This window comes from Chenopodium album, chromosome 12 (assembly GCF_948465745.1).
Source record: "Chenopodium album chromosome 12, dcCheAlbu1.1, whole genome shotgun sequence".
NCBI lineage: Eukaryota > Viridiplantae > Streptophyta > Magnoliopsida > Caryophyllales > Amaranthaceae > Chenopodium > Chenopodium album.
The window spans coordinates 45,326,276-45,349,276 of record NC_137845.1 but is presented as its reverse complement, the minus strand read 5'-3'; the positions used below and the strand labels follow the sequence as shown (position 1 = coordinate 45,349,276).

The window sequence follows — 23,001 nt, the reverse complement described above, 5'->3', positions numbered from 1 at the left end:
CCACCTGGGCAGCCGCCGTGGCCACCTGACGGTGGTTCATCCACCCACCCAAGGCTGCCCCCTCCCAAAATTAAATCTTTTTTTTTTTTTTTTGAGATTTAATCAAATTAAGCAACTATTGTAAAATTAATTTAAATTGGGTCTTTTGAATTAAAACATAACATTTACGCCTGATTCAATTTTGAAATTAAATTCATAATTCAATTTCAAATCTAGGGTTCTTCACAAAATCAATTTAAATTTAATCTAACACTTAGATAAAATTATTGATTATACAAAAATCATATTTTATGTATCAAATCAATCCAATAAAATTTATGAATCATAAAATATTCGAAAATCATCAAATTTAAGCACAAAAATCAAAGTTAGGGCTTTATTTCAATCAAAATTTTCAAAAAACTAGGACTTAATTCGGATTTTTGTAGGAAAAATTGAGCAATTTAAATCACATTTAAACAATTTCAAAAATTAAATCTCCACTTAATATAAAGATTGAACCATAATTAAATTATTCTCCCTCCTAATTGAATTAAAATTGTGGACATTCAAAGAATTAATAATTCAATATGTGTACATGCATAGGCTAACTGATACCACTGTAGGATTTTAGATACTCTAAGCGGAATTTCTGAATCATATTCATAAGCATCTAATAACCAAGATCATTGCATAACATATAAAGAATATATAAATGTACCTTTGAAGCGTGATTCCACGTGCGATCGAGCAAGAACAATGGGAGATAAAAAAAACCCCAAGCGTGATTCCTCTACTTGATCCACGGACACAGAATAAACTTCCACTAATGCTAGTTAGTTGTGATTGAATGTTTCAATCAACCTTTAACAGAGAAGAGAGGAATGAATAGCCACGAACCACCACCACCGTGAGCAACCACTTTGCTTGGGTGGTCCGTACTGTACGGACAAAGGAGAGGAAGAGAGAGGCGTGTGAGAGAGAGGGGTTAGGGTGTTTAGTTGCTTGCTTCACAATTTACTCTATGGGTAAATTATGACTTGTATCAACCCTAAGCATAACCTCTATTTATATATCACATATATAATTAGAGTCCATGTAAAGCCCAAACTCCTAACCCACTTCTAGCTACACTAGCCCTACTCTTTACATGGCTTGTCATATCCTCATGAAAAGGCCTCTTACTTGTTTAACCCAATACCCTTGTTGTGTAACCTCATAAGATCCATTCTATTGGACTTTGGACTATTTAACTAGCCTAAAGATCATTTGTCACATATATCACCAAACAATGACAACCCAAAAGAATGAATTTATTATCTCCATAATAGTGATCCTTGATGTATCTAGTAATTGCACTTATCGAAGACACAAAATTCCTTCATTTGTGTGGTGGTGGTATTAGTGGTGGGAATGGTGGCTTGATTCCCTTTGTTTTTAAAACAAAGAACTTGGGAAATTTGAGGGATTTTCATTTCATTCTCTTTCTTTCCCTTTGTTCATTCCATTCCGTTTACCCCACTTCAACCAAACGGCCTCTAACTCTTTCTTAAACTCTTTCCCTTACTGCTTGTAATACCAAATGGCAAATGCCCCCTTATGTTGCACTATATTTTGAACCCACCTAAGTCCGCCGTTATCAACTTATGAGTCGTGCTTCGTAGTTGTGTAGCTTATGAATGTCCTTGTGGCAGCTTATACCCAAGACTTGGAAGTACAGTGCTACAACCAGATTGTATGATATCTAAACTTGTCGATCATTGTTGTTACCTGCCTGATCAGTTTATAATACAAAGTAATGAACTTCTCATAAATAATCTACAACCTATTTAAGCAAAATTTCCTAATTTGCCCGATAATCAGGCCTATGCATACCTGCTAAAACAGCGGTGCTTTTGTACATGCAACAATTTACATTATGATAACCTAACCCTACATAAATAAGCTAAAGCTCTAAGAAGCCCGGCCTTACTATCCTCTGCTCTTCAAAAAAACTTGCTTCAAAATACCACTTGAATCTCCGAATAAATGCCTGCATTAGTGAAATCAAGATTAATGTTGCACTAATCATATCTTCAAGTTCATCATGGGGCACAATGACAGCAGGCATCATAAAGCTTAACCACATTTTTATATCTAGACTTTAATCACCAACAAATTTATCTTGCAAGCTTAAGACTGGGGATTTGCCTCAATTGTACACAACAAATTGTTATCGAAACAAATGATTTGTTTTTAAAATTGTAATATCATAATAATATACAAAATGACAGATGGTATCATTAAACATGTTTTAAAAAGGGAGGTGTAAGCTATAAAAACATGGTCAAGCAATGAATTATGAGTAAAATAAGAATTCAATAGGTTTTATTATTTATGGGATGGTGGCAGAAGAGAGCTAGACAATGAAAATTCAGGGATTCCTACTTACCTTTCTCAGGATAGTTATTTAGAGAAGAACTGTATCCTGTCTTGACTCAAGCAAAATAGATTTGGTTTTGTGCAGGTAGTGTACTTCACATCACGGATAGGATCGTGGGATTGGAGACTCTGAACAATTTTTAACGAGGGTAACTCTTGCAAGACCAAATTTGACGTTGCTTCATTGCCACATGCAAACACAGGGGTGCCATCCCCCAATCCTATAATGGTAGATTTTGGAAGTCGGATGCTGGGTACATACGCAAGTCTTGTTCCAAACCTTTGATATCTAGAATTTACTCTCTGCAAAAAGACATGAGAACCATGAAGATGGTGCCCCATGGTAGGCGAAGGACCTTGTGTGACTTGAGAAATGCTATAATTATCAGGCATCTCCACTTTTGGTCGAAATGTTGCCACAATATTATCACTGCTGGGGCAGTGAGCAACTGATATACAAACTCCTTGATTTGCTGTTTCTGCAACTAAGGATGGCCTGAAGAAAACAGAACAAGATATCAGTTAACAAATATCAGAAAACTAAACATACGACAGATCTCAGCAAAAGATAAAGAACAGGAATGGCAAAAATTTAAACAATAACCACCCAGGCAGGTTGGCAGTCTTGGCACACACATTCAATACTGATAATTACTGTCAATTTAATCACTCATAAGTATCTACAAGACTCATCTTGGTTGTGGTTATAACCCAGGGAAGAACCAAACACAATAACATTACACACGAATACATGATAAAACATACTACGTATGAAATAAAACTAAAACTTGCACTTGATTTAACACATAGAGCAAGGACAGACCCAATTACATCATTACAGATATAAAACAACTTTTACACTTTGTTCGGATAGAAAGAAATGGAAGGAAAAGAAGAGAAGAGAAAGGGAGGGGGAGGGGGAGGGGGACATTTTCTCTTGTTTGGGTAAAGGATTGGGGGAAGGAAGGGAAAGGAGAGGGAGGGATCCATTTTCCCCCTCTTGAATAAGCATAATCCCTCCAAAATAGGAGAGATATGGAGGGAAAATGGAGCTCACCTCCCCCTCCTTTTCTTTTCCCTTCCCTTCCTCCTTTTACCCTCCCCTTTCTTTCCTTCTTTGTTATCCAAACAAAACGTTAAAGTGACAAGACAAACTTAAAGACAAATTACACATCAAAGCAACCAATTCCTCGGCAAACAGAAACGCCAACTTCTATGAGGTTTGCTTCAAAACTATTATGCATGCTACATTACTATCACATCTTCCCCACAGCCCCAACACAATTCATACAAATAAAGCAAATACAAGACCGGAGAAATTAGGAAGCATAGTGAAATGTACTAATGGAAATGGATTGCTATGTAAAGGTTGTAAAGGAACAATGACGATATTTTGTAGATTCTAATCGCCTAGTAATTTTTCACGGTCCATGACATTGCAATCTATCCTCAAGATTGTTTATCACAATATAATTCACAACCCATTATTACAATTTACAGAGGAATTAATCAATCAAAGCCTTAATCCCATAAGTGGGGTCAGCTACATGAACCAAATTTGATTATTTCGTGTAATCATCAACAAAGATCCTCCTCCTCCATCCCTTACAATCCAATGCCTCATCCTCATGCAAATCCAAAAACTTCATATCCTTCCTAACTCCTTCCAACAGTCATAAAGGATGCATTGTAAGAACATTGATATGAGATATTTCATGTAACTTAGCAAATGGGATAAGACAAAAGTCAGAAACTCAAACTGGTCCACAGTTCATAATCAGCGATTGCATTGACTAAAGGGTTGAAAGTTGTCTGTCAACAAGTACAGCAAGACGTTAACATTGCAGTACATGCCCTGGACATGGAAGAACCAAAAGCTGAGCCATTTTACAAACGTATTCAGTTTGAACTTGGAGCCTAACCTAGAATGGGCTCCTCTTAGAGTCTTAGAAATGAGGCTAAAGCAATTAGTATACAAAATACTTCAGATGCATGAATTTTAAAATACATTCATGATTTATGCCAGGTAGATTACAAAAGCATGCAAATCTAACTTAGCCCTGGTATACTTGGGAAATGGAAGTAGACTTCAGTATAGCTAAAAATACTTAGCATATAGTAAAGGCAAATGAGAGTAATAAGGAGAAATAGTCAGTTAGCAGAAAGTACAAGACCACATTAAGTAGTTTCAATGTTTCCACTTCCACATCCACAAAACCCTTAGACTTTGTTTATCTCAATAGATTTTCTAATTAGATTTCGATCTCAAAAAAAATTATAAAAATTAAAAGAAAGAAAGAAAGAAAGAAAAGAAAAAGGCAACTAACAAATTCACAATAATGGCAAATGGCACCTTAGTTAATGGGGTAGAGGCGATTGTTTGATAGATCAATGGTTATATCTAAGAGTCATCTAGGCCTAAATTATAAGTCATCGGGAATGGAGATGATGTCGGTGGAAAAAGTTGGTGTAATGATATAAATTTTTTCAAATAATTCATGTAATAAATAATTTAAGATGCACACATAAAACATACATTTGAAATCTGGCTAGGCTTATATAAGTCGTTGGCTCATGCATTTTCAGTCTTTGTATGATTGATTACATACATAAATCTAGTGAGACCCATCTTACCGATGGAAGTGTACTGGTATAGCGAAAAATGATACCAGGGAAATTATCAAGCGTTTTTTTTTTTTTTTTTTTTTAATTTTATCAATTCTTAACTAAATATAACCAATTCTACATTTTCTAAAGGCCTCTAATCTGCACCATTTTTCTTTCAAAGATCATGATTTTTCAACTAATTTTTTCCCAAGTGCATCCTATTACAATAATTATACTAAACCCCACTATGCATCTGTAATACTGTTATCACTCAAATTGCTAATAATACTAAGTACAGAGCCCTTAAAGCCCAATGAATGGTAGCAAAGCTCACTTGGAAAGATATAATGAGCTTCAGACCACCAATATTTCATGCCTTGTCATACTCATTATTGCATATCACATGGTTTCAAGAAAAGAATGCATCCCGTTCAAGGAGCTACACAAACCAAATACAAACTAGCGTGACAAAGCGGCTAGTCGATGCAGCTCTACCATAATTCAAACTCCTGTTGTAGATAGACGATGTTTAAAAAAATGGAATTCAGAAGGTGTTTGATTCCAAGAAACAGTTTGTTGGGGATTTTGTGTTTACAAGGGTCACAAAGAAAATTGCAAATGAAATTAATAGAAAAATCTTCGAGGCTTGAACAGGATCACTTTCCCAAAAGTATAATTCCGACCCTATACTACAACCGGGTATCACGGAAATTTACTCAGGAGATACAACGAAGAACAATTGCAATCACAAGTAAGATGATTACAATACAATGTAAATAAACTTTTGTGATTTGTGATGATGAACAATAACTTGCAAAAGGTTTTAAGAGAATGAGAAAATAAAACTGATTTCTTGAAGTTTTTTCATCAATATGAACTCTCATATTTATATCAAGAGCAATTGAAGAATAACCATCAATATTGCCTCCCGTGCCCTTGCCAGGCGAGACCTCGCCCTGCCGGACGAGAGAAATCAAGCAACCCTGAAAAACTAGGGTGTTATCGCGCCCTACCGGGCGGAGACCCGCTCGACCGGGCGGTGGCTCTCGCCCTGCCGGGCGACGATGGCCCCATCGGGCGGTGATAACGCTTAATTATCCTTTGCTCTCGCACCCTGGGCGGACTGCGGAGGAACACTTCTCTAAACCAAGATACAAATTGCTCTTTTACTTGTTCAATAGAATTTCAACACCTTAACCTAAGAAATTCAAGCAAAACACATGAATACTTGTCACCAATACTCTAAATAATTCAACGATCCTCCCCCATTTAGAGTATTAAACTTGACTCATTGCAAAACATCATCATCACAAAAACAATCTCATGCATAAATGAAAGTGTACAAAGACTTAAACTCCCACTTAGTGCAACATACAATTCAAGAATCCGTATCCATTCGATATCGTAAAACTTTTGAACCAAAAGCAACACATATTGGATACTTGAAGATATTACACACACAAGATTAATTACTTAAATACATATTTACTTGACACTTAAGCCATGTGTCCATATCTATTCATAAGTACATCAAAGCTATGCCCCTAATAGCTTCTTGAAGCGGCTAAACCTCGTATTTATATAGGTAGAATCCCAAACATGCTCCTGTGACAAAGCACAATATCAGGAATTCTATTAAGTTAAACTACCTCTTATTCATCACAGTAAATCCGAAACTTTACCTTGGATGATTAAACAAGTTCCCAATTAGCAAATGAGAGTTAATCTTATTGAACTTAAGACCCAACGTCTTATTGGGCGTTAAGTTAAGACTCCCTCATTTGTAATTATTTAGGGCTCCAATCCTAAACCGATTGCCATCCTATTATTAACATCTCTTGCCAATGCCTTTATGAAGCAATCGGCGAAATTAAGATTTGTTCGAACATAATCAATAGTGATCACACTATCCTTGATAAGCCCTTGGATGTAACTATGCCGTACTCCAATGTGCCTTGACTTACCATTATAAACTTGGTTGTAAGCCCTTGCCAATGTAGCATTGTTATCACAATGTATCACTATTGGTGATATCGGTTTTGGCTACAAAGGAATCTCAAACATGAGGTCCTTTAACCATTCGGCTTCTTTACCCGCCGAATGCAAAGCAATGAACTCTGATATCATTGTAGAGTCCGCAATGCAAGTTTGCTTCTTAGAAGCCCATGAAATGACACCTCCCCCATATAGGAATGATCTTTGTAAGAGATCCAACTTGCATCCGAATACCCTTCTACAACCCGAAGGATATCCACTATAAGACAAACCAAACTCCTTGGTTTTCTTCAAGTACTTCAACAAGCGTCTAACCGCTTGCCAATGTAGCATACTAAGCTTACTAGTGTACCTACTTAGTTGACCAACTGCATAAGCAATATCCAGTCTAGTACTTGTCATGGCATACATCAAACAACCTATTATTTTAGCATATTTAAATTGTGAAACTGCATTACCTTCATTAGGTATCAACTTTATGCTAGGATCCATAGGTGTTGAATAAAGAGAAGTAGAGTCTTCACTCACATTGAATTTCTTCAGCACTTTCTCAATGTAATGAGATTGTGACAAAATCAACTTTTCTTTTTACCTCTTTATCCTTATGCCCAAAATGACATCCGCTTCTCCCATGTCTTTCATGGAAAACTTTGAATTAAGGAAAGACTTTGTCATTTCAACTTGTGACAAATCCGTTCCAAAAATCAACATGTCATCTACATATAAACAAATTATGACACCTCGACCGTTGTCATCAAATTTGCTATAAATACACTTGTGTGAATTGTTCAATTTAAAACCATTAGACAACACAACCTCATCAAATTTTTGATGTCATTGCTTAGGTGCTTGTTTTAGCCTATACAAAGATTTAATCAACTTGCAAACTTTCCCTTTTTGACATTCCACAACAAACCCTTCCACTTGTCGCATGTAAACTTCTTCCTCTAGATCTCCATTCAAGAACGTTGTCTTGACATCCATTTGATGGATCACAAGATTGTGGATTGCCGCAAGTGCAATCAACAACCTTGTAGTTGAGATTCTAGCAACAAATGCATATGTATCAAAATAATCAATACCAGGCTTTTGAGTAAAGTCTTGTGCCACTAACCGAGCTTTGAACTTTTCAACCATTCCATCAATCCTCAATTTCTTTTTGAATATCATTTACACCTTATTGGTCTACATTTTGGTGGTAAATTAGCTAATACCCAAGTATCGTTTCCCATGATGGATTCCATCTCATCATTAATAGCTTCCTTCCAAAATGAAGCATCACGAGACCTCATAGCCTCATTATAGGTCAAAGGATCATCTTCCACATTAAAAATGTATGGAAATTGTGTCGAAACAGAACCCCTTGATCCTTCAACTAAGTACACATGAAAGTCCGGGCCAAAAGATTTTCCTTTCCTTGCCCTCTTACTTCTCCTAGGTTGTGATGATGATGTAGATGCCTCCTCTAATTAAGTTTGGTCATCCACCTCTTGATCAATGACAACTTGATCAAAACTTTGAGCATTGGTATTTGAAGTTATATCCTTTGGTCTACGAATTGAAGAAAATCGATTTTCATCAAACAATGCATCCCTTGACTCAATGGTGGTGTGAATCAACCAAAAGTCATTTTGCTCTATTACATAGAACCTATAGGATTTGCTATGATCCACATATCCTATAAAAATGCATTCAACTCCTCTTTCACCTAAATTTTTACGTTTAAGTTCCGGCACTTTTACAATTGCCCTACAACCCCAAACTTTGAGATGACTCAAGTTTAGTTTCCTTTTGAACCATAGCTCATATGGAATAATATGTTTCCCTTTCATAAGAACACGATTTAACACGTAACAAGCCATTAAAACGGCTTCACCCCAAAATCCATCACTTAAACCTGAATAAGACAACAAAGAATTTACCATTTCTTCTAGTATCCTATTCTTCCTTTCCGCTACACCATTTTGTTATGGTGTATATGCCGCGGTCGTTTCATGTACTAAACCTAAAGATTGGAAATAACTTGGGTCAAAGTATTCACCTCCTTTATCAGTTCTTAACTTTTTAATCTTTCCATTAGTTTGCAATTCTACTTCACTTTTGTAGATTTTAAATTTGTGAAGGGATTCATCTTTAGAGAATAACAAATAAATGTAACAAAAACCTTGAAAAATCATCAATAAAAGTTACCAAATATTTCTTATTCCCAAAGGAAGGTGTGTTGTGAAAATCACACAAGTCACTATGCACTAAATCAATCAATGAAGTATTTTTCTCAACAACTTTAGGAAATGGTTTTCTTGTGATTTTGGTTAACATGCATGTCTAACACTTCTCTATTCTTAGATCAACCATGGGTATCAAATCATGCTTAGACATAAAATATAACTTTTTATAATTAACATGACCAAGTCGCAAATGCCATAGAGAAGAATTGTCATTAACAACATACACACCATCATTCAAAGTATTAGAAATACTTAACTTAAACATACCATTACACAAATAACCAAGTCCTACAAATTGACCTCCTTTAGACAAAATAAACTTATCTGACTCAAACACCATTCTAAAACCTAATCGATTAAAGATTGCACCGGATACAAGATTCCTCCTAAGTTCGGGAGCAAACAGAACATCTCTTAAAATAAGAGATTTTCCCGAACTAAAGACTAGCTCCACTTGTCCTTCGCCAAGCACCTTAGCCGTAGAGTCATTGCCCATATAGAGAATTTCTCCATCATCAACCTCCAATAAGGTCTTGAGCAACGATCTATCCTTACACACATGCCTCGATGCGCCCAAATCGATATACCACGAACAATCAGCCTGTACACAATTGATTTCAGAAATCATACACACATAATCCATAAATGAATTAAATGAATTTGTGCACAAGATTTACCTTATTTGTTTTGGGATTGGCTAGCATTGCCATTCCCACCTTGAGCCTTTTTCTTGCTCAATTTCTTCTTCCAGATTGTGCAATCCTCCTTGAAATATCCGGATTTTCCACAAACCCAACAAGCACTTGACTTTGCACCATCACCGCTAAATTTAGGCTTCTTGCCCTTATTTTTGTTCGAGTCATTACCCCTCTTCCTCTCATTTGACTTGGCATCCTCCACTACATTTACCGTAGTGGAACTAGGATTTGCATCCTTATTTCCCTCTTGCACCCGGATTTCTTCCTCAATCCGAATGTGAGAGGCCAAACCCTCAAGATTTACATCATCCTTTCTATGCTTTAAACCACTTTTTAAAGTTTTTCCAAGAAGAAGGCAATTTGTCTATTATAAATGACATTACAAGAGTAATGTCATGTTGCCTAAGACTTCCTAATATTCTTTAAATCTCATGAAACTGTTCCATAAATGGCCTAATATCAACAAACTTGTAATTGTTAAATTTACTAACAAGAAATTTCTTGCTAAAAGCATCTTCAGCCATATATTTAGCCTCTAATTCATCTCAAAGAGACTTAGCGAATCATTAAACTGATGAACATCAAAGAGTTCATTAGACATACCATTGAGAATGTGGCCACAACAAATGTAATTGTCATTCTCCCACTTGTTGCGTTTCCTAGTTTCATCCAATGATTCATCCTCCTCTGTAGGCTTCCGAGTTGCGAGAACATAAGACACCCCAATTGAAGTCAAGAAGAAATGCATCTTCTTCTGCCATCTTCGAAAATCAACTCCCTCGAATTTGTCCAATTTCTGAAAATTGGTCATCAATTCCTTCACATTTGCCATCTTTGTTGAATTTATCCTTTTGGATTGTTGGGGATTTTGTGTTTACAAGGGTCACAAAAAAAATTGCAAATGAAATTAATAGAAAAATCCTCGAGGCGTGAACCGAATCACTTTTCCAAAAGTATAATTCCGACCCTATACTACAACCGGGTATCACGGAAATTTACTCAGCAGATTCAACGAAGAACAATTGCAATCACAAGTAAAATGATTACAATACAATGTAAATAAGCTTTTGTGATTTGTGATGATGAACAATTTGCAAAAGGTTTTAAGAGAATGAGAAAATAAAACTGATTTTTTGAAGTTTTTTTCATCAATATGAACTCTCATATTTATATCAAGAGAAATAAACCAAGCATAACTGAAGAATAACCGTCAATATTGCCTCCCGCGCCCCGGACGAGCCCTCGCCCTCGCCCTGCCAGCGAGAGAAATCAAGCAACCCAGAAAAACAAGGGTGCTCTCGCGCCCTACCGACGGTGGTTCCCGCCCTGCCGGGTGGTGACAACGCATAATTTTCCTTTGCTCTCGCGCCCTACCGGGCGGAGACCCGCGCTATCGGGCGGTGGCTCGCCCTGCCGAGCGCGCCACCGATCGAACTACAGGGCGGAGGAACACTTCTCTAAACCAAGATACAAATTGCCCTTTTACTTGTTCAATTGAATTTCAACACCTTAACCTAAGAAATTCAATCAAAACATGAATATTTGTCACCAATACTCTAAATAATTCAACACAGTTATCACAATTACATCAAGAGTTGCACAAACTGAGTTCTAAGTTTCCTATAAATAAATGCCAAGCATTTAAACATGTACTTGTTAACTAACCATGTTGAAAAACATATACTTTCTCCATTTCATATTAATTGACACACTTCATTTTGGAGAGGTTAGATAGAAAATGCCCTAACCCACCTAATCCTATTCTTGCCCTTTTCTACCTTCATCTCTAACCAGCAACCCCACCCCACCTTTGTTTAGTCCACCACCGCCACTGCAAATTTGTCCACTGCTCATCACTTTCTCCCACAAACTAAGTAATGAACTATGGTTTTCATGAGCCCCGTTGATTGGTTACCATCTCAAATTAAGGTCGCCTCTTTCTCCTATTGCTTAGTCAACCAAGACTCACCAAAATCGTCGACTCATACAAATTACAACCAATTGGCTAATAGATCTCCATTCCACCCATCATCTTCGACATGGACGAGTCAAACAAGGAATTGTTGGCAGTGAGGAAAGAGACTGAATGCCGAGGGAAGGGAATGAGTAATAGTTGGTGGCGGCAAGGGAGACGAGGAGCAATTGTAGGGTTGGCCTCGAGGGAGGTTAGAGGCACCAGGAAGGAAAAAAAGGAAAGAGATTGACAACCGGAGAAGAGGGAGGTGAGAGAAGATTGGCGACAATGGAGGCAAGAGAAATTGGGGGTGGTGAACCAGTGGTTGTAAGGGGGGGTTAAATAGAGCAGATGTTAAAGAGAGAAATTTATTGAAAAAAATAAATAAATTATCATTTGTTCAGAAGATAAATAAGTCTTAAATTGCTGGTGTAATCATATTCCTTCTAAGAAATATCTAATAATCAATACAATATACAGCCCTATTCCCCTAAGAAATATCTTAAAATCAACACAATATACAACCTTATTCCCATACTCTCTCTCTCTCTCTCCCTGTTAAGTAGTTAATCAGTTACAGTATCATCATTCATAATACAAAATTACAAATTCAACCAGACAAATTTGATGATAAGGAAGACAACAGGCATAAGATCAAAAATTTCTTTTATAAGGATAATTTAGCTCTAAAATTTCTTTGCTTGACATAATTTAGTGATTTATTACTTTTAATATTTAGGAAAGTTATTTAGGACATTTATTGAGCTTTATACACATAGACATATTGTTACATTAATATTAATCAAGGACACAGAAAACAGTATATATGATCTCACCAACCACACTTGTACATCAGATAAATTCATTTAGGATATGCCCAAAACAAGAGCCGGGCAAGAAATGACAATATGTAAAATATCATCTATTGTATTTATGAAGTGGTGAACAAGAAATTAAAATCATAGGTTCATAGACTAATTGCCTATTTCCAAGTTACCATAAGCAATAGATTTACGGTCATATGCACTCTACTTTGCTACAGGAAGTCTTGAAACCATATGTTTAAAGAGATTTTACATCAATAGGCCTTGGACAAATAGTCATGAAAACCACATAATTAGCGGCAAGAAGGTAGATCACTCTGATCCACTGAACTACAAGAATAGAGAGATTGCTTACTCATGGAATACAGAATTCACACAAAATAATTATTTCTTAGGTACTTTTATTTGTCAATAAAACTAAATTTTAATAAATTTTCCAATATGATCAAAGTATAAAATAAGTTTCACAAATTAAAATCCTTTAAAAATCCATTTCTTTCTAAGAAACAAGATAGTATTTAAATCTGTAATGATTCACAATTTGGATGGATTAATGGGAATTTAATAAAAAATAATCAAAGTACAACAAACAAGTATGGCTAGAGCCTCAACAGCTAAGCAGAACTAGAAAACATACTCTTTATATTCACCACCAATACTCCACTCACACAAGCCAATTGAAGAACCAGTAAGGAGTTTCTTAGCTCCTAAGTAATCTGGAGCATCCTCTAATAGAGAGCATATGGAATGAATGGGCTTGCAGGTAAGCCCATTCCTCGATTCCATAGGCTTTCCAGTTTGTCTCAAATCGAACACTAAAAGCATGCCATTCTGCACAAATTAATACAGAAAAATAAATAAACAAATAAATTCAGAAAGACATAATATAATGTTTGGCAAGGATGCTGAAGTGGATATGGTTCATATTACAGATCAATTGAGGATTTACAGTTGGATTGATATCCATTCACGGTACAAATTTTACAAATCAAATTTGGAGCTAGATATTGTTGGTATTAGATTAAACTGGATCTGGTGTTGCTTTAGGCAAATTAGGCTAGTTCTACTTGATAAACGATATTTATACTATTCCCTTTAATAGTTTAATGCTTTCCTTCCTGGGTTTACACTGTTTATAGATTAATTGTATGCATAATTCTCAAGAGTTTAATTCCTAGAGGAAGATTCTGAAACTGAAGGAAACAGTGCTCAATAAGAACAGCATATAAATAAAAAACACAAAACATGTTAGCTCAAATAAAAGATTCGTAGATAGAAGATAGATTTTTTTTTTTCTTTTTTTTTGGGGGTGGGGGGGGGGGGGGGGGGGGGGGGGGTTGATAGGGGGGGGCAACTTCTAAGTGAGTGAAGGGAAAGTGAAGAAATAGCATTCCAAAGTCCATAAATTCTTGATGAACTGAGATTACATAGGCTAAAGCAAAGAAACATAGTTCATTTATCTTTATTAAAAAAAAAATCACAGCCTTTGTTCATCGTCATCAAACCACCTTTCCTAGAAAAAAAAAAGCATGAAAGACAGCCAACAAAGGAGGAAAGAGCACCACTCTACCAAGGAGCATATAGGCATTGAATGGTACAAAAACAATAATAGTATTAGTATCCAGCATAAACATAATGTGAACTGTTACTATCATTGGTAAGAGGTAAAACCTGTAATCCAGCATAAACATAATGTGAACTGTTACTATCCCATGAGCAAGACCAAGCAGCAGCCTAAAAAATCAATCAGGAATAATATGAATCAGCGCCAGAATAAATAAATAAATAAATAAAGCAAGAAAATATATTGGAACAAAAATCATAAACACAATTACCAATCATTACCAATAATCAATTGACTATGACCCCATGCAAGAGTGCAAGACAGTGAAGACACTAACTAGAGATGCATAAAAGACCAGCATCTTAAATTATAAGAGATGGCAGCCAATCTTATACAAAAGAAAAGTCCCCCTATATTTGTTCAAGGGGCACCATAATTTAGGACCGTAAAAATGTGGACCACAGGGAAGGAACTGCATAATATGATCATTGATCTTAGGCCAACTTTTTAAAAGAAAAACAAATGAATAATTTGACTACTGTGATAAAAGAGAAACAAATTAAAAATCTAACATTCTAGCCACACCCCTACCTTGCAGTTGACAACTATGGAAATAGATAGCATCTAAACTAATCTAGTACATGCTTAAATCCCGACTTACTCTCTTAAGATTCAAAGAAAAAGGCAGCTATTGGATTTTAAATTATTATGCTCTCTTGTTTTGACAGTCTTATTATTGACATATTATCAATAAAAAGGCAACAAGCCAACAATGACAGCAGTTTTATAAAGTTTATTCTTTCTAACGGTGGGAATTATGGTTCTAGACTTCTAGTAATGAAATAGTTTTCATGTCACCAAAATGATTGTTTAATATTTTAGTGCGTAGACAAAACAAGCAGTTTTAAGAGACCTACATTAAATATTTGGACCCATTTTTTTAGAACCTTCAATTACAAAAAAAAAATAAATAAATAAATAAATAATAATTAAATTAAAATTAAAAAATTCAGATTTCTGTCTATTCAGAAACATAGAAGGTAAAACAGAGAATTCATTTTCAACCATCCCTTAAGTTTAATACCTTGTTCAAGCTTTTATTGATCCAATCCACAGGAACCAATACATGGTCAAAACCAGAAAACAACAAATTAACAATCACTAGAATGATCCAAAATTTCCAGTCTAAAAATCAAAATGATCTAGAAGCTAGAGTAACTAGCCAAGACATGACAATTTTGATAAAAGATTAGGATTGAATTCCTTTCCAATATTCCATGAAAGTCATTTTGATATGGGGACATAACTATTTAACAATGTCAATAATTCTTAGATGAATAAGCAAAATATAGGTTATACTTAAATTGAAGTCCAAAAATACAATTTATAAAAGCATAGGTGTACTATGCTATTACCACAAAAACCCAAGTTTGAGTGACCACCATATACTACAGTGACTGTGAGAGATGAGGAAAATAAGGTGTTCACGTGATCATTAAAACATATAAAGTAAAGGAAGTGTACCGGTAAATCATAGTTGAGGATAACATTGTTGCTTTCCATGCTGAAGGGAAAAAAACAAGAAATTAATAAGACATTAGTGAGAGAAGGACTTCTATCACTCTATCTTTTCAGAATTGCTACATACTAAGAATAACAAAATTTACGTCTTTCATGCAACAGACCATTTTTCATTTATAAAAAGGTCAACATGCTCTAACAAGAAAATAGCATGTTTCCAAAGTATAGTCAATTGGGAGAAAATTTTGCACTATAAGTTCATCCCCACCTTAAAACAGACAGTTTCTTTGAAGCCAATAGTGCAAGTCTGGCAAATGAAGATACACGCAAGTCTCTGACTGCGTTGACTGATGAAGGAAGTAGAATGTTATCTTGCTCACGAGGAGAAACTAAACTCATCTGCAGAACAAAAGAGTAAAGTTAGTTTGGCAAAACTTTATTCACCTCAAGCAAATTGCAAGAAAGAAGGGCAAAAACATACTTTGGTGAGAATATGGGGATCACCAATCCTATTCGGTCTTCGTGCAATAATCAAAATCTGACCAGTATCATCCACATCAAAGTGCCGTGCTCCATCTACTAGCCACTCTTGCTGCAAACATTAAAATGTGCTGATAAATAATTGAGCAACATAGCTAAATAGCTATTGCACAATTTTGCAGTGCAAAAGGGCACAATATATTACTGTTATGGTTTATGGTTATATTATAGAAAAACAGGGAAGAAAAAATCCCTTTTAATCATGGGAAATGGACTTCCTCTCCCTCTCCTCCCAATCCTTCCAACTCCTTTTATCCCAAAACCTCCCTCTCACTAAATTTCCCCCACCTCTCCTTTCCCCTTACTTCTCCTTCTATGCTAAAACTTATGCAAACAATGTTAATAGATTTTATAAAGAACTAGTGTTATATATCTCATTAAACTCAATTTTATAAGGCAGGAGCACCTCAAATAAATCACCTGATCCTATGTGTCATCTCATTTAAACTCAATATTTTAAGGCAGGAGCACTTCAAATAAATCCAGTCTTGATCCCACTCCTAAAAAAAACCAGGATGGACAGGTATAGGTTATATGCAATTCCCAATGGGTATTTAGAAGTATAGCTTAGAACAGGGTAAATCAACAAATATTAAATGTTCATATCAGTATTCTGACTAGTAAATTTGATCCCACTATAGTTGACCAAAGTCTTCAGTGTCCCATACCAGATTCTATCAAATAAGCTTATTGGAATGATACAACACAAAAGACGGAGAAAGGTTCTTTCTAATGTAAAAATAGCATCTTGTTAAAAAAATTATTTAAAAGAAAATTGTAAAAGCATGCTATCCAGCAGCTAACAAAACAAACATGACAAAAATAGCACCTAACAGAAAATAAATGAACCTTTGCTTAAAACAAAGTGGCATGATGTGATCACAAGTCTATTGTTAAGGACAAATAAATTTCAGTCATTCTCGAGGACAAACTAAATCACAAATTTGAATCCTAAGGCCAGCCTGAAGTCCTGCTAAGAAAACTTTCAATATGACATGTACATGACAGAATAGTATACCATAAGTAATTAAGTATTGATTCAAAACACCATTCCTAAATTCCATTAAAGAGAAAGCAAACACTGCATACAAGCAAAGTAGCAAAAACAATAGCCACTGAATCAGCATATTGGTTGGATGACATTTTTGTGTGAGCACCAGCAAAAGCTGCAAGATGTTACTAGTAATAACTGATTACTGGGAACAACACTAAATTTCAGGTGCAATAAAGAGAATAAACACTTCTTATATCACAAAATAGATCTGACTTCTCCAAGGAATGTCTCCCGATACTTTGACAATGCACCTTATATCTCGTTACAAAGGAAGAGTTAGATCTAGACATAGAATATTGTAGATGCACCTTGTCTTCTTTTACATGGGATCAATGCCTTGATATTGCAAAACAACATAGACTGAAAAACTACTTTATTGGTAAATGTATTGCAGCAAACCTGTAATTTAAATGTATAAGAAGATACTTGACGTTGAGTTAATCCAACGTTGACACCTGCAGAACACCACAATTAATAATAAGAAACTTAGGAACTTATTGTACATAAAGCATTACTCAGTAAAAAAAAATTACTTCTGCAGCACATAAAACTACCAACTGATGGCTCAGAAAAGAAAACTCATCACTGCAAAGTATGATTACCTCTAGATGATTGCAGTTGAAACCCATCAGTAGCAGCATCCAAAACCAATGATTTTTTTCCTAACTCAGCCGCTGTACGTTGAAGAATATCCTCCCTCTGGAAGTACATAAATTAGATTGATATGAGGGTCCCAATTAAATTAAACACACATCAGCCGAGGAAAAATATTCATATGAGTAATGCAGAAAAAAGAGAGCTTTCTCCATGGAAAAACAGTTTATTGCACTTTTAAGCACGAATTATTAGAGCTAGAAATAATTTCTGGACTTCTTTGTACCAGCCTATTTACAGCCATTGAAATGAATCAAATGATATATTATAGATACAGCAGCATTCCAGTATCCAAAACAGCCGACCACTAATTCTGATTAAGCATATAGTAGACACTCGATTCATGGCATGAAACAATAGACCATGAAGTAAAAACTCAATCAACATCTATACCTCCTGAAGTTGCTGTAATTTCTGACTAATCTCTACATCTTTCTTCTGCAATACTAACACTTTCATACGCCACTCAGCTTCCTTTTTAAGCCATTCTTCGTCCTGAACCAAACAAAAAAAACCATCATTATATGAAAACAATTTATTCTCTTAACAAGTACATTGTCTTCCCAGCAAGATCAAAATAAACTACATTACAAAGAGGGAATATAGGATACAAAATCCACTGTAATGCATCAGATACACTTTTATCCCTTAATTTAGTCATTTGAAATTTGAATAACTTACATGTTCTTTATTATGTTTTTGGAGTACTTATTAAGGTCCAGCTCTGTAAATATAATTCTCATTAGTTACTGGGCTTAATCTATCTATACTTATATATTAAAAAGCGTTCCTAAAACAGAATATGTGCCACATGGCACCCTTCACATGTATTAGATATATGCCACAACAATAAAAATGCTTATTACAAGGTTTGAACACAAGACCAATAAGAATTAATCTAATGTTCTAACCATCTTTGCTATCGTTTAATTATTTTTCATACGCAATTAAATATACTAAATACTTTGTATTAAGCATCAATTTGAGAGCACATATTTAGTTTCATAGTTATTATTGTTCATTTTTATTCTAATTATGAGTTTGGTTTGTAATATATGGAGATCTCACGCCCGGAGGTACATACCCCAAAGTCCAAGTGTACTACTCACCTCGGCCAACTATTCTTTTAAAACTTGCAATTATACAAAGGTTAACAAAAATAATAAAATTTCAATTCCACACAGCATACACAAGTCAAAAAAAAAATTAACCAAGCAAAAGGATTCATTGATTCAACCTTATCTCTTCAAATCAACTCCTTCTACTGCCTCCTCCTAGAAAATCAAACGAGACTTTCATTTCAATAATATCATAATCTCTGAAGATCCAAGAGATGAAACTAATCTTAAGTATCTTTTTTAATCCTTTTTCCATTCTACCCTACTATTTTTAGGATATAAAATCACATATGAGGCAAACACGGACAACTCATGCAACACAATCACACTATAATTTTATAATTTTAGACTTCAAATTTTATACTCCCTCTGTCCCTTATTGATAGTATTTTATGGCAAATTTTAAGTCCCGAAATGATAGTCCTATTACTTTTATCAAGTACCATTAGTATTAATTTTTTACCAAAATTCTCTCCAATTTGCAACAATATTTGTGCAAATTTAACTTTCCCATGTAAATTTACTTATTTATGTTTATTAATTCCCGTGAAAATTGCCCATAAAGGACTATCATTACAACAACAACAAAAAAAAAAGGTGAAGAGAACAAGGCCTACATGGAAATCAACTTATCATCATCATCCTTGTGGGTTAGACCATATTTGCTAGTTATGCTATATTCATACACGAGAGGTTGGGGTATTGAATTTTATTCATAAATTAGGGTAACAATCTCTAAGTCAAACAGACAAAAAACAGCAATAATATCATCTTTAAACTTGCCTTGATCAAACCAAAGGAACAAGCTACCGCATTTTTGAGATACAAGTAAGAAAGAAATAGGTCAAAAATATGGCAACAAAACAATGAACACCAAGTCATATATGGAAATGAAAAGCTACTGATAAAGAGACACATGAGACATGCCATGCAATCAGTAAACCCAAAGTGAAAATCCATACCTTTTTCTTAAGAGAATCGCATTTAGCCTCGAGATATCGTATACGCTATAGGGAAAAACAAAAAAGGCACAGTGTTTCAAAAAACTTCTTAAGAAGATCCAATAATAGTACATAACAAATTGTCTTAGAATACCTTTTGTGATTCTTCGTCAACTACAACAACCCGTGATCCATAAATCCTCCGAACATCCTTCAATGTACACTTCTTGTTGCATTGTGGACACTATAAAGACAAGGAAGATAACAAAGTACAAAAAGGAAGCACCATCGTTATTTTATCTTTTTGCTAATTTATAACTTATAAGACTTGTGTTTAAGTTTTAGAATATCCCATCATTATCAACTACGTACCTTTCCAGAGTTTTTCCGTTGTCTAAGCCACTTTTTGATGCAAGACATTCCGAATAAATGGCCACAAGTAAGACAACTGCATTCCTTATATCCATATGAACCATCAGTTACAACCAAGCAGGTGATGCTACATCACACCAAAAAGCAAGCAGGCACACACATTTACATAACACTCGCATAGAATGTATGATGGATGATGAATTCTTTATAGACTAGCCATAAAGTTGTCTGACTTCAAACAAGGGTATTCGTAACTGTCACAAAAAGAACGGGAAAAAACTTGAAGAGATCCTTTCACATAAACTTGATTACTCTAGCTTAGTAGTTTAGTAAAATGCACAGTCGCAAGGGTCGATCATTGCTTCTGGGAGCAATATTATAGAGGATTCCTCTTGAAAGTTGAAACAATTCTTCCTGCCAGCCCAAGGGCTCATAATAGTTTACAGGTTCCCTGAGGAGGGTAACTCCTAAAACTCAATGATCATTCTGAAGCAGAGGGCTTGTGGCAAGTCAAACCCGTCATTCCAAGCATGAAGTTGCACATGAATGTAAAATATTTAATCTACATTCTCAGTGTAAATCATGTTATCAATTTTACCTTTTAGTAGTTATAAATAGCTTACCAAAGAAAACGTGGACAGTAAACATAGTCTGAACACAGTTAAACGCAGATAAGACAATTAGCCAGACCAAGCCAATTGAGCTGGCAACATTATCACCCTCCATGAGTTCCGCCATCATAAGTCACAACCAAATATAAATCCCAAAGGTTAGTTTTCCTCATATTGTGAAGGAAGTAATAAACAGCCCATCCTAAATACTTGTGCCCTAGATGGGTCACATTTCCCCAACAATTGGGCACTGACTAACCTAGATTTTACAAGATAGAAGAGTAATCGGGGTTTCCCTACCTCCCCAATTATAAACAACTCGTGTTCCATATACTTACAAGTTACAACGATACAAAATTAATCACATCGTTGATTTAATAAATAATTGTATTGTTGAACAGACACTAACAATCTAAATTACTTACAGGCAAGGCAACATATCCAAAAGGTGCCAAAAACAAATTCCATATATCACTATTGTCACTATCCAAATTGTAATTTTCCCATATAATTAAGTAGTAGAAATTTAAATTTTGGACATGTGAAAATCAACACTTTAATGAAGCCAAACTATTATGGGATCATCATAGCATAAAAATTTTACTTTCCTCATCTGTATAAACTTTAGGCTAGTCCTAATATAGAGATAATTTAACACAAAATTTAACAGTTTAACCAATGCTAATTAGTTCATCAATAATGTACATCATCAACAATTATCCAATACCTCTAAAAGAAGCTCCCCAATGGACGGTGTTAAGCGGTCTATTAAGTACAACCTTAGAACTAGGAAGCTTTCTCCAATGTACAAAATTTTCAATAATCAACTATTCTAAAGGGCCTAAATACCAGATTATTAATGTATGGCAAATAACATTATCGACAACTCTTCAAATTTACACACACTTCATTGAACGAAAAAGCCGAAACATCGTACCAACAATGACACCAGGACATCAAAAAAAAAAACAATCAAACATCAAATTCAACAAACCCAAACAATTCAACACAATCAAATTACAAAACCCAAATTGTAAAACAATTAAAACCAAGAGAAAGAAAGAGAAAGACCTAGGTTGATGTTCGCCGGTAGCAGTCCAAGGGTCCATACAAATAGGACAAAACAAACCCTCAACATCCTCTCTATTCCACTCCAATTTCTGACTATCCTCTCCTTCACCACATCCTCCACTCGTAGACGTCGTACCTTCCGAATCCAGAACCAATCTCACCATCTCCTTCTCCCTCTCCTCAATTCTTGAAACCGTAGACCCCACTGCCGTAGCTTCAGAAAGAGGCGGCCAAGTAATCATTCCCACTTCCTCCTCCTCCACCGCCGCCGCCGCCGCTTCGCCATCATCCTCGTCCTCGTCCTCTGTCAAGAAGAAATCAGCCTCGTGAACGTCGTCATCGTCGTCTTCGACGTCGTCTGTGTAGGGGTCATAAGTATAGTTGCGTCTTGGCATTGTAGATAAATTAGGTTTTAGATGAAGTGATTGATTGATTGATGGAGAATTGAAACAAGGGTGTCTGGGTTTTAGATGAATTGATAGATAAATTCAAGGGAAATTAGGAGTTTCTGGGTTTGGTAACACTTAAATAAGGGATTATGGTTTTGAAACAGTTAAAGGAGGTATAAAACGGCGCTTTATATTTGAACTTTTGGCGGTTGTACGCCGAAGGTTTTAAATGAGTAGTCAATACTCACTACTCCCTCCGTTCATAAATTATATTTTCACTTTTTTTTGGATTTTTTAGATTTCTAATTTTCTTTTTTAGTAATTGAATTTTTATCAAATTATCCTTATTCTCTAAATTTATTCCTAAAATATCCCTAAGTTATCCCTAAATCAGTGTGATGTGGCGTTACTTTAATTATTTTTCTGTTTGCCAATTAATGATTGCACATAAATCATAATT

General features: G+C 35.3%; 1 pseudogene across 1 annotated transcript; it reads right to left on the bottom strand.

Annotated features, from left to right (window-relative positions):
- Nucleotides 1–1,735: 1,735 nt before the first annotated feature.
- LOC145571223 (uncharacterized) lies at nt 1,736–22,547 on the bottom strand (annotated as a pseudogene). The gene is made up of 14 exons (XR_014096569.1): nt 22,153–22,547; nt 20,471–20,546; nt 20,253–20,342; nt 20,120–20,164; nt 18,433–18,534; nt 17,988–18,084; nt 17,758–17,840; nt 16,273–16,434; nt 16,060–16,190; nt 15,795–15,834; nt 14,378–14,440; nt 13,344–13,537; nt 2,411–2,896; nt 1,736–2,011 (listed from the first exon to the last, which is right to left on the bottom strand). The product of XR_014096569.1 is annotated as an uncharacterized LOC145571223 (transcript).
- Nucleotides 22,548–23,001: the final 454 nt, after the last annotated feature.